Raw genomic sequence first — 13,386 nt, 5'->3', positions numbered from 1 at the left:
CATCCTCCACCTTGATATGTTAGTCCTTGTCCAGCCGCATTCCGGAGATAGTTTCAACAGTCACAACCCTCACTCCACTTGGTGACGAAAAAGCAGACCACCCCAGCCGCCAATGAGGGCAGTCCTATCCATAAATGGGACAGCGACTCTAACCGCCCAATCAGTTTGAAACTATAACCATGCGTGCCAAAATGCCTTTTGTAGTAGCCAATGAGTAATTGCCAGCTTGTTTCAAAACTCGCACCTGCTTGTGACCCTATAAAAGACCCCTGCTTCCTCTGTTTGGGGTTCTCGACCTCTGCCCTTGCATTGGTGCGCATTGTGAGCCCGGACTTGAGCCCGTGATAAACTCCTTTGTGTTCTTGCATCGGCTGTGTGTCCTTGGGGGCTGCACTGGTCGACGTTGGGCACAACAGAAACCTAATGGCACTCTGAAAGCTGGCCGAGAGCTGAGAGCTGGCGGAGAACCAAAAGGGCCCCCTGAAAGCCCACGTGTCTGGTTTTATACCAAACCTGGCTGCTTAACTCCACCCTCAGGTCCCAGCCACCTTCCCTTTGGTGGTGATGGGATTTGTCTTTCCCAATGTCCTGATGGCTTTGGTCTGGAGTGGGGGTGGAGTCCACAAAGCCTGTATGGAATTAGCTCAGGACATCCTTTTCCCCCTAACATCGGGAGAGGGACCTGGTGGTTTGCTGGAGTCTGGAAAACCACATTATCTTGTCAATTTCATTCAAAAAATTGGAGATGACATTTGGAGACAAGAAGTATCAGCACAGATAAATAAGTACCTGCTATGGACTGGATATTTCTGTTCCTCCAAAATTCATTAGTTGAAACCTAATACTCAATGTGATATTTGGAAGGATATTTTCAGGGGTGATTAGGTTATGAGGATGAAGCCCTCATAAAGACAATTAGTGCCCTTATTAGAGAGACCCAAGGAAGCTCCCTCCCCACTTCTACCCTATGAGGACAAAGCAAAATGTAGATCACCTATGAACCAGAAAGCAGACTCAGCTAGACATGGAATTTGCTGGGGCCTTGATCTTGCACTTTCAGCCTCCAGAAGTGTGAAAGATAAGTTTCTGTTGCTTATAACCCAATCTATCTATAGTATTGTTATAGCAGCCCCAATGAACTAAGATAAAACCTTTCACTAAAAATCAAACCCAAAATACTATAGAGGAAAGACAACTCACAGGTATTTTAAAAACAAACATAAAACTACAACATCATTCTCTGTACCCTCCGGGGCCTCCCAAACCCCAGCTTTAGACCTCATTCTCAGATTCTGAGACAGCAAGTTCACATTCAGAGGTTTGAGATATTTTGTTTGGAAGAAAAAAAACATAAGGCCAGGCTTATAGAAACAAGATTCATTAATTTAGATACCTACTGTGACATTTCCCTTCCATTTACGTGTTAAACAAACAACAAAAAAAAGACAAGCCTCCTCCCCTACTCCAGGAACAAGTCAATATTCAGGGCTCAGCATGGCATTTTTCTGAACAACAGTTGAGACCACAGGAAGCTTTTTGTAAGTCTGCCAGTAACAATGCCTCTCTATTATTGGCACTTTCCCTCCTGCAACTGAGTCACACCTAAGCACCCCTTGGTCTTTTTCACAATTTAAATAGGCATGTAATGACCCGGAGAATGGTCTTAAATCAGCGCTCCCATTAAAACGAATAAGATGGTGCTTCCAATTGAGCTAATATTTGAAATAATTCACTGAGTTCCTTCCTGAGCAAGAGGGTACCAAGACACCCCAGCCTCTTTTCCCCTTAGATGAGTTTAAAGGTAATAGTTCCCCAAATGAGGCCATCTGTTACCTTCCTCCCTCCTCTCAGAGAGGCCAGGTGTAGTCTCCTATAAGAGAAGGCAAATCATAAGCCCATAAACCTGAGATGAATCCACTAAATTGGCATCTAAGTGGCCAGAGACAGAAAGTTTTAATCAGTATCATTTTCTAATATTGATAACAAATCCAAATTCTCTTTGGGAAGGAGAGGCCCACGGAACATTTTTTGCAGAGGATAAGTTATAAGCATTTTTAGATGTGAGCAAGTTCTCAGAGCGCACTAGATCTGACTTCCTTCCAGACTGGAAAAGTGCTTTCACCTTCCAAGAAGGTGGGAAATGCTTTCACAGGAGTGCAGCGTGAACATGGGGAGCAAAAGGAGAAAAGGAGGCATGTGACCATGGAGCAAATGGTTAGTCTTAGAGGCTAGAGGTTTAAAGGAAAGGATAGATTAAAACCCCAAAAGAAAGATCCCAGTACATTCAAGCAAACAGAAGTCACCGAACACCCTTAATGCTTATTCTTCCAAGAGAACATATAACTAGGCCCAACTTTTCATATCTGGGCTGATGCCAACTTTATCAACTTCTCCATGAAAGCCAAAGTGGACTTAGTGCAGTGAGTGATGGACAGTGTGTGCGCTAAGTGTATCCTTATCAAGATTCTGTGGGGGACACAGGAAGTCACCACTGCTATCTCTGCCTCTGGATTTCTCGGTAGCCAAGTCACATGGAAGAAAACAGCCACCCAGGGGCCCTCCCTGGTGGCGCAATGGGTTAAGATATAGCACTATGAAGCTATCTGCAGCTACCGCAGCACAAGTTCGATCCCTGGCCAGAGAGGTGACCTACATGACACAGCAGACCTCTCCTGTCTCACTCGCTGCTCCCTTCAGCAGTGTATTTCGGTTGGTCTGCCTGTTCTGCTCCCCACACTGTCTCTGGTGAATCCTCTTACCCCCCGCATCTCTGACCTGTACCCCAGCTCTTGTATGCATAAACAAAATCTTAAAAAAGAAAAAAGGCCACCTATACTGCCAATTTTCGAACTCTACTTAGGGAAGAGACTACAGCAACCAGGTCTCAAGTCTACATTTTTGGGGAGCAGTCTGATTGGCTTTGGTCAGAAGCCCACTCCTGAACACCAAACTGTGGCCATGGCTGTGACAGGAGGCTTGGGGCAAAGAAACAGCACATTAAATGAATGTGGCTGATCCTACTGGCACTAGATATAGAAGGAGGACAATTCCTAGACACCTCTATGAGCAAAGAATTCAACAGTTGTCCACCACCAGGGCAGTATGAAAGGTGACCCAGACTGGAAACTGTTTGGGTTACTTATTCTTGAGAAGGCTAACGCCCTCATGGGGAAAAATGTTAAACTTGGCATCATGCAACTTACTTTAGAAGCAAAATGTAAATTAGTTTCATGCCAGCTCTTCATTGACTCCAAATGCGCCTAAGTGACAAACCTACCACTAAAGAATGTTTCAAAGATGACCAAATCATTGTCTTTCTACTGTTCCAAGGAGAAAACAAAAACAAACCATCTGATTAATACAGAGCCAGTGTGCCACGTCACAGTGATCTGAACTGGACCGCGTGCTGCCTTGGGGTCCAGAGCCCCTGGCTGCACAGCTGTGACCTGAGGTTCTTCCTCCCAAACACATATTAGACTCAAGCTCCCAAGACCACGAGTTAAGTTAAAAACCTCTCCCAGGGCTCCCACAGGCAGGGAATGTCCTCATTTAGCATTGAAGTAAGCAAACTTTATCTGTAAAGGGCCAGATAGTAAGTATTTTAGGTTTGCAAAGCAGATGGTTGCAAGTTTAGGGGGTAGGGTGGTAAAGGAAGGAAGGAAGCGATTATCTACAAAAGGAATGACTGTCATAACCCAAATGAAGAACTGGGCATAAAATAACATCATAGGATCAAATAAAGTTCCTACTGTTTCCCAGGTGATTTGGCGAGAGAAACCAAGTTTACAGAGACTCAAAGGTGTAAGGAAGCCACCTCTCCATCCTCCCTCATCTTACCTTTTCCCCCACCCCCAGCCCCAGAATTGTACTGCACCCTTTCCCAGGGGAAAAACCCACCAAGGCCAAGGAAAGAGATTCAGCTATAGCTTGGGGCATCTTAAGTTAATCAAATACTACTTTTTAAAAAGAACAGCTTTTGAGATATAATTTACACACCATAAAATCCACTCATTTAAAACATAGAATTCAACGGATTTTAGTGCCTTTGGAATTGCACAACCATCACCACCATCAATTTTAGAACGTTTTCATGACCCTTAGAGAAACATCTTACCACAGGCATTCCCTACTGCCTCCCCCACTGTCCCTCCCAGCCTTAAAGCAAAAACTAATCTACTGTCCCTACAGATTTGACTATTCTAGATACTTGGCTTGGAGACAGAAGATAATATTCGGTTTCATGTTTTATCTTCCTTGATATTCTATTTTATCATTAAATACCATTAAATTAACCATTAAGCACCATTACATAATTTTACCATTAAATAAATACAGGCTGGTCATACACTCAAACTTTTGAAACAAATATAAATTGACACGAGCTAGTAGACATTATAGAATATACTAAGCAGAATCCAGGTGGTGGTATAATTGTTTCTGGACTGTTACATTTAGGGAGATAAGTACCTGCAATGGGACTTAATATAAATTTATATTAAACACAAACTGGAAGAAAAACCTCCAAATTAAGAATCAATTATGAAGTTTTGGCTAAAGCCATTTTGGATGGTGGGGACTGGCCAGTCTCCAGCGCAAAGGGCTGGCTGGAGGCTGGGAATACAGGTGTGTGCTGGATCTATAAAGTAGACCATTAGGCTAGAAACTCAAAATTGAATGGTTAGTGATTCTGTCAAATGGTCAGTGACACATTTTCTAACAGGATCTTAAAATGCTCTCCTTGAATAGGGTAGACATTTCATAAAGTGGAATCATACAACATGCATGATTATCTATCTTAATGTTTCAAATACTTTCAAATTCCACAGAAAGGAAGAATGGATAAAAATTCCAATGAAACAATATGAACCAGAAATTATTACTGAAATTGGATAGGCAGTGGGTCGACAAGAGTTTAATTCTGCACAGTTTGAAATTTTTCATAACAAAAGAAAACTAAAATCACACATTCTTGAGAAATAAAGGCAGAGAGAATTTCCCAGAGTCTCAACACTGTTAACAGAGTGTCCATTTGCTGTAGACATCTTTATCAAAGGAGGAAGGCTGGGTTGAAATTCCTCTGATTATTTAAATTCTTCAAATAGGTGATATATTGAGACATGATTCAGAAATCAAAAAAATATGGACAGTGAGAAATTTCCTCATCAGAACCCCCTTACGGGTGGTCCCTTGCAAGAGCTTTCTCTCCCTACCCCCTAGAAGTAAACACTGCTATTAGTTCCTCATGCATCTTTCCAAATTATTATGAACTCCCCCACAGACTGCTGTCCTTACTTAACACATGTTGGAGATCTTCTCTAAGAACTTGGAAAGCATCCTTATTTTTCTTTAAATGCCAGAGTATAGAGTGTGTTTGTTGTTAGCTCTCTTTGCTGGACAATTTTGTTCATTTCCAGTCTCCTGGTAATGTAAACCATGATGCAAAGAATCACTTTTGTACTTGCTCCAGGTTTGCCTTAGGGCACATTTATACAGAAGTGTAACTGCTGAGTCAGAGAACACCTGCATTTGTCATTATGGTAGCAATTATTACACGGCCCTTCAAAAATGTTAGTTTTGCATTCACTTTCCCACCAACAATACTTGAATTTTAAAATGAAACCCAGAATTATGACCATGTCTTAACTCCTTCCTTTAGCAATAAATCTTTCTTCCCACATTAACATTTCTTTTCCTGCTAAATGCCATTTGAAGCAAGATGGGCCAAGTCAGATGGGAAGAATTTACTTGGGACAAGCAATCACAATTGTCTATGTTTACTGTTTAATCTGTGTTTTAAGCATTTATCTAAGAAAATATGGGAAGATTTTATTGAGCAGCCCCTAAAGGCTGCTGTGAGCCCTTTCTGTATTTTGATGCATTTAATCCTTGGCGGCTTTGAGGTCAATTCTATTATTGATCTTGATTCAGTATGAGAAAAGCAGCCCAGACCCCAGTCACAGTTGATGAGTGACCCCCTGATGTAGGAGGTGCCCTACCCTCTTCCCCTAGTGCAGACTTGTGCATAGCCCTCCAGAGTTAGAAAACCTATAAATTTAGATCCCACATCACTTCCTGATATTCACTTCCCTTGTAGTAATATGTGTTTCAAGCACCGGCTTTTCTTGCATTTTTAGGACTGAACTGTACACAAAAGCATTTTCTTATCAGAGCTACTTCTCTTAGCTATGATATTAGTGGACTTTCACATCTAGGTTCATGGTCAGGGATTTGATCTGCGTGTGGAACCCTGATATTTATAAGTGGAAAATGTTTCACATTAAAAAGATCACAACAGTTCATATGTTCTATGACTTAGAAAAAAAGAATTTAAACTGAGGCCTGAGGCATTCTCTTGTCCTAGAAACAAGTGATCTTGAAAAACTTCACTGAAAAATTTAGCTAACAACTCAACTGAACATCCCTAAACATTCCCCTCAAATAAAATTTGAGTCTGAGTTAAAATCACTGCAGTCTTGGAAACAAACAATCCCCAAACTAGCAAACAGGCACTCTTATCAGCCTTCGTTTCTCACTGAGATGGCGTAACATGCAGCACATGATTCGGCATCTCCAGAAGGCCCTGCATGTTCAGCCACACGCCTCTAACAATAAAGGTCTCATTCTTGGCATTCCTCCTGTCAACATTCTCATAAGCAGCTCTGAAAGAGGTGCCCATCTGTCAAGGCTCGAGACCCAGTGTGTAAACACTGGGCATCTGGAAATGTCTGAGTTAATCTCGGAGGAATTTTTTAAAGAAATACAATGGCTGAAACCTCATCAAATCTGCTAACCCAGTGGATGGACCCAAGCAAGAAAAAAGGCGGAGTCACAGAAATTATCAAGTAAAAATTTAGCTTTCAGTGATTTCCCTTTGCAACATTCCCAGAGGACATCTACTTATTTCAAGGGATGCCAACTGTTTCTCAAAATAGAAGTAATTCATTTGGTTTTCTTAAAAGGAATAATGCACAGGTGGTCATCTCCAGAGCGTTTACAAATGAGTCTTTGACACCATAACCCACCAAAAATGTGCCCTGCTCCATAAGTCACATTTTTCAAAGTATGTTCACAGAAGCACTCCATAAAAATAGTGTTTATGGCCTAATTAGTCTGGGAAAGGCTAGATTCTCTTGGAATGTAGCACAATAAAGTCTCTAAAGGGTCTCACAGTAATAAAATGAAGCTTGTCCCAACTTTTTCCAAAGACATTCTGCCACAGGTCCCCTTTTATTTTAAACATAACCTCGCAGCAGACCTCTCCTGATTCGCCCGGTGCTCCCCTCAGCAGTGTAGTTCAGTCAATCTGCCTGTTCTGTTCCTCACTCTGTCTCTGGTGAATCCTTTCACCCCCACCCCCACCTCTGGCCTATACCCCAGCTCTTGTATGCATAAATAAATCTTAAAAAAAATAAACATAAGCTTGCAGGGCTCCACAGGGGGGCAGCCTCTGCAAATAATGGCCAATGATATCTCTATTCTGGCACTTTCTTCACCTTGTATGGTTTCAGGATCAAAGTTCACCTTGTCTTCCCTGAATGGTAAAGTTTTAAAAATAAGGATAGTGGCTCAGCTACTTTTATTTGTCCCCACAGTGTGAGAATACCCACTGAATGAATGACGAAGGACTTTTTTTTTTTTTTTTACAACTTCATTGAAGTATAATAAACATGGAATAAGTTGCAGGCATTTAGAGAATAGTACGAGTCCTGCCACATGTACCCACCCATGTAAATAGCATGTTTCCATCACCCCCAAAGTCCACTCATGTTCAGCACACTTTTGCTCTAAGGGGCCAGTGGGTAACTCTTTTAGTCTTTGGCAGGTGAAATGGACTCTTTCACAGCTGCTCAGTTCTGCTCAAGGAACACAAAAGCAGCCATGGATGATTGGCTGCATTCTTATAAATCTCTCTTCATGGACACTGACCTCTGAATTTCCAGGTAGCTTTTGTATAGCACCAAAATAGCTTTCGTAGGTTAATTTTCCTCCAACCGTTACAAAATGTAGAAGTCATTCTTAGCTGTGGGTCAACCAAAAACAGGCAGTGAACCAGGCTGGGCTCACAGGGTGGCTGCTGACCCCTGACACAGAACATATTCTTTTGTGTCTGGCTTCTGTTATTCAACAGAATGTTGAGCTCCTCCACCCTGCTGTGCCTATCAGTAAGTTATATTGAGGGGCAGCAACCCACCGCATGGCTATGGCACAGCAGGTTATTTTGTTCACCTGTTGATCAGCAGGCTCAACCGTTTACATTTTATCACAAACTTATTCATTGTTCAAATATTAAGTATATGCACTAAAAAATGTCCAGAATGCAAAGCAGCAATCATAGTTATTTTAGCAAAGGAATTTCAATTTTTTTCTCTTTTTTAAATTTCTAAATGTTTATAATTTTTTCTAACTTTCTGTGATTCTTTATACTTGCATAACATAAAAATGCAAGGCAACCCTATGAAACAAGTCAGAGTATTTCCTAAATAGTTTGTTGAGAAGGACACCTGGGACCTGGCATCACTGGCAGCCTGTGCCCACAGGTGATGCTGTGGATCAAACAAAAATAAAAATTACTAACTTTATAATAATAATCTTGGTGGTGATACTCTCAGCCCTAGGAGAGCACATGTGCATGCATGCACACACACACACACACACACACACACTTTGCACTGCTGCACCACCAGCAGTATGATTTCCTCCTCACATTGCATGGAAATAACCCTACCATAGAAGGAAGCGGTGAAGGGCTACTTGTAACAAGCCTGTTTACATGGAACTCAATTCTTCCTTGGCACCTGAGATGGGCAAGGATGAGATCTCCTATTATTTTTTATTTAAGATTTATTTATTTAAACAAGAACTGGGGTACAGGTCAGAGGTGCAGGAGGGTGAGAGAATTCACCAGTGACAGAGTGGGGAGCAAAACAAGCAGACGTACTGAGGACACTGCTGAGCGGAGCAGTGGGCAAGGCAGGAGAGGTCTGCCACGCTTTGGTCTGCCACGCTGCAGAGGTTGTGGGCAGCTTCACAGCGCTGCGCTCAACCCGCTGTACCACCGGGGAGGCCGAGGCCTCTTATTATTAAGACATTATTTAATAGGTAGGAGAATTTGAAAGTGCCTCCAGATAGCATGTCCAGAGCTCAGGAACAGTTTATCTTGGAGTAAAAACAAAGCTGTATTATAAATTCAAGCAGCAGCCTGAAATGCCAGCAAAATGCCTTTGCTTTACCACTGCCAGGATGGAGTTCTGAAGGTGCCTTTCTTCCAAGGAAGTCATCTCCCAAACTTTCCCCTCACAGATGAGCCCAGACAGGACTCCTTCAAAGCCAGGTATTAGCATTGTGATATTTGAGTTACTGAAAAAAGACTCATAAAATTTTGAGACTCATTCATATCTCCTTTCTACACATGTAACTACCATGGCAAAAATTAGAGTGGTAAAAATTTCTACTGTCTTTGCTACATTGAAATGTCCTTAGCTTGCTTCCTCTTTTCTAAAGACTGGGCTAGGAAAATAAAGGCTGGCTATGAGACTCTCAAATGATCCTGTCCCGAGTGTGGTCAAGGGTGACTGAACACGGCCATCAAATACCCCAGAGAATGAACAAACACAAAGAGGCCGGAGTGTGTGGGTGCCGCCAACCAAGGCTCCCGGCAGTGACTTGGGGAATCACAAAGCCCAGAGAACTCAGACAAAGCTGGAGTAGGTTTTGAACAACCACCCTGGCATTTCTGATGACCAAGGGCTCAGACAGAACAGCTGAGTGACTGCAAACGTGACAGAGCTCTTGCTGGCTGGCCTTTGAGGAAAAGAGAGATGGCAAGTTGCCTTAATTTTGGAATACTTTGTGGGCATCTGAGTCCAGCATGGAGGAGTTAGGTCCTGGATTTCAGCTCAGCCATGTCTGAGCACTTCTAAGTGTAAACTCAAGTTGGTGGGGCCTGCTGTGGCACCAGAAGCCAGGGATGGCAACACTATGCTTTGCAGGGCATTTCTGTTAGCTAGTGGTGGGGTAAAGGTATCTGTGTAGAGATAAGCAATAGTGCTTATGACTATCACACATGCAACTGTGTTCAGATAGCCACAAGCAGATAACACACATTTTATTTTAAAAATGTGAGAAATCAAGGTTTTACCCATAAATTTAACCAATAAACACGGTTGTCAAAGATAGAGAGTGAAAGAGGCATATGGGACATCATGAAAGACATCATAATGGTCAAGGATAAAACTTTCTGAAGGCAGAGTGTGACTTCTCCCATCCAATGCTTAGTAAAGTCGACTCATCACATAAACTCCAGCCCTGTGAGCTGCCCCATCTTCTCTCAGACAGGTAAGGTGGATTGTAAAATAAGAAAGGGCATTTACCACAGTTTTGCAATTGCCTGCCAGCCTGTTTTCCTAGTGAGATGTGCTGTGAGTAGAGAATGTGAATTTTCTTGGAACACCCACTGCCTCATATACTGCAAACATTTGTCAATAATAGAACTCTACCATTCCTTAAAAGAGAGCTCTTCAAACTAGATAGTACTGACATTTTGGACCTGGTATTTGTTGTTGGTTGTGTGGTGTGTGTGTGTGTGTACATGCATGCATGCGTCTGCATGTGTTTTTGTATACATGCATGTGTGTACATATATGTGCTGCCCTGTGCACTGTAGGGTGGTAGCATGCCTGGTCTGGTCGGGACTCAGTGGATGCCAACAGCACCCTCCCAGCTGTGCATCAAAACTACCTTGTGTTTTCCATGGGCCACAATCACTCCCTGTTTGAAAACCATTTCTGTCAAGTATTGGACTACACACAGCTCTAATTTTAAGAAGTTACTGTAGAAACATTTAACATGTTTGAAACAAATAATAGTTGAGATTACTAAGTCATATCATTCTCTATATAATACTTCTCAAGGAGGATTTAGATTGCTAACATTTTTCCTTCGTAGATGGTTCTTACCCACTAGCCCAAGAATAATGGTTTAGTTCATTACCCCATTGGAATGATGGAATACAAAATTCACTTGAGTTTTCACGTCCATGCAGAAATATTTCTCCTCATAAGCTGCAGTCAAACCTTATATTTACAAAGTTTAAATCTGTCTCTTTAAGTAAACAGTACAAGCTGCTGATTTTTCTCTATTACACTGCAGAAGTTGTTTATCTGGCTGGGACTGTTGAAACAGACGTTCCTGCTCTATACTATTAACTAAAACATGAAAAACCAATGTGTAACCAAGCTAAAAGAATTCTGCCTCATTTGTCTTGTGTGTGCCACCAGGGCAAACATCAGGCATTTTAATAACCTCGCTGAGATCCACAGTAATCATTGGAGGCTACTGACTCCAGATAAATATTTGCCCTGGAGGTCTCTCTGTGGTGAGACAGATGCAAACGGAGCTTCTTTTGTTCATAGAGATCGGGTGTAACAATTTGGGAAAGACAGAACACTCAAAACATTTATCTCTTCCAGTCATACAAATAAAGGCGAAATAGCAGTGGTTCTACCAAGATCCAGCTGGAGACCCTTTATCTTTTCCCTTCCCCTATACCATCTCTAACAAAAAAATCAAAATAATGCTAAAAAGAACATCTGTGGATGCTACAATTAGTGGGTGAACAGCTGTTGGGGAAAAGTACATTAGCATGGTCCCAAAATAGGCCCACAGACTTATGCAAGAGAAAAGAATCTCTTTTCAGAAGATCTAGGAGATACCTCTCTGACTAAATGACCAAACTTAGCAACACCAATATGTGAACAAGCCCATGTCCTTTGCCTCCTGATGTGATAAGACCAAAATATTGAGGCCATCTGGAGTGTATTTTTGCCCAAACTTCTTAACCTGAACTTCATTCTAAGGAAACAGACAAACCAGACTGCTGAATATTCTAGAAGAGAATAGCCTGGGTTCTTCTAAAATGTGAATGTTGTAAGATAAGAAAAGGCTGGGGACTTTTTAGATGAAAGGCAACTAATGTACTTTGTTGATTCTGCCTAACTGAAACCTTAAACAAAAGTAATGGACACCACGGAACATTTGGGAAATTTGAATTCGGACTCTATTATAAAATACTGCATCAATGCTAAATTCCTTCAGGGTGATGAAGGGATTGCAAATATGTAACAGTACTGTATCTTTGTTCTTGGTAGATACATACTGAATTAGGGAAGGAGGGATTTGTCTGCAACTCTAGAGACTGAACAAAAAAAATAAAAATAAGCCACATTAACACATGTACACACAGGAAAATAAAGTAAATGTGACAAAATGTTAACTGGCAAATTTGAGTGAAAAAGTGCAAAATTTAAGTGAAGGAATCTGAATCATTCTTTTAGCTTTCCTAGGGATTTGAAATTTTTCAAAATTAAATTCGGGGGAAAAAGAAAGCTAGGTGGAGATCTCGTGCTATCAATAAATAACTAAGGCAGATGCTTCAGAAATCCATCACACAGAAAGAATTAAGAACTGAATTATTTCTCCCTCAAATCTGAAGAGAAGGCACCTAAATCACTACTGCAAGTGTTAGGGAGCACAAGAGAAAATAAATCCGACTCCAGTCCAACAAGTTTTGACTCTGTCATTACAGTAATAAGCAGAAATCAGAAGATTTGATACATCAGAGTCCTCAAAAATCCTGTTAATTTCTCATTGATATGATAGTGGGCTCAAAGATTTATGCATAACTAAATGAATTCCAAGCACAACATTAAAATAATCTTTGTAAGTTGTTAACACAACTACTCTCAAGAGAATATAGAGAAATCTTGCCAGGAAAAGCTTCCACTTCCTAGCAAGTGCTGTCCACAAATAATTTAGAAAAAGAAGAAGATTTTCTTTAGAAAACCTGACTTATATACAATCTAAGTTTATTTACTTTGGATTCTGGACATGTGCCATTTGGACATTTGGCTTTGAGATCACCTAATAGCAATCAGGAACACTTTGCTAGGAAAAAAAAAAAAGGAGAAAGCTGCACAATTGGCATGTGGTTGTTTGGAAGATAACAGTTTAAAAGGGCAAAATTAGCTTAATAGTTTAGTGGGATGACTTGGATGTTACAACTTGAGACTAGATCCTTTTTCATTTAAAAAGATTTATTTATTTATGCATAGAAGAGCTGGGATGTAGGTCAGCAGGCCAGGGCAGTGGGGGAGATGAGAGGATTCACCAGAGACAGAGTGGGCAGCAGAGCAGGTGGATTTACTGAAATACACTGCTGTGGGGAGCAGTGGGCAAGGCAGGAGAGGTCTGTTGCATCATAGGTGAGTTAGCTCCCTGGCCCGGGGTTGAAATCAGGCTGGATGGAGACAACCCCTACACCACCAGGGAGGCCCAAGACTAGATCCTTCTTTAAAGACAACACATTTCTACACCAAATGCCCTTGTTCC

At 41.5% G+C, this 13,386-nt stretch overlaps 1 protein-coding gene across 3 annotated transcripts in view; it reads right to left on the bottom strand.

Moving 5' to 3' along the window:
* Positions 1–13,386, bottom strand: part of CMTM8 (CKLF like MARVEL transmembrane domain containing 8) — an 82,394-nt gene that overhangs the window by 28,913 nt on the left and 40,095 nt on the right. The gene's annotated exons all lie outside the window — the stretch shown is intronic.

Source organism: Talpa occidentalis, unplaced genomic scaffold, assembly GCF_014898055.3.
Source record: "Talpa occidentalis isolate TD23 unplaced genomic scaffold, MPIMG_talOcc4v2.1 talOcc4.10, whole genome shotgun sequence".
Classification (NCBI taxonomy): Eukaryota; Metazoa; Chordata; class Mammalia; order Eulipotyphla; family Talpidae; genus Talpa; species Talpa occidentalis.
This window is presented reverse-complemented; position numbering and strand designations above follow the sequence as displayed.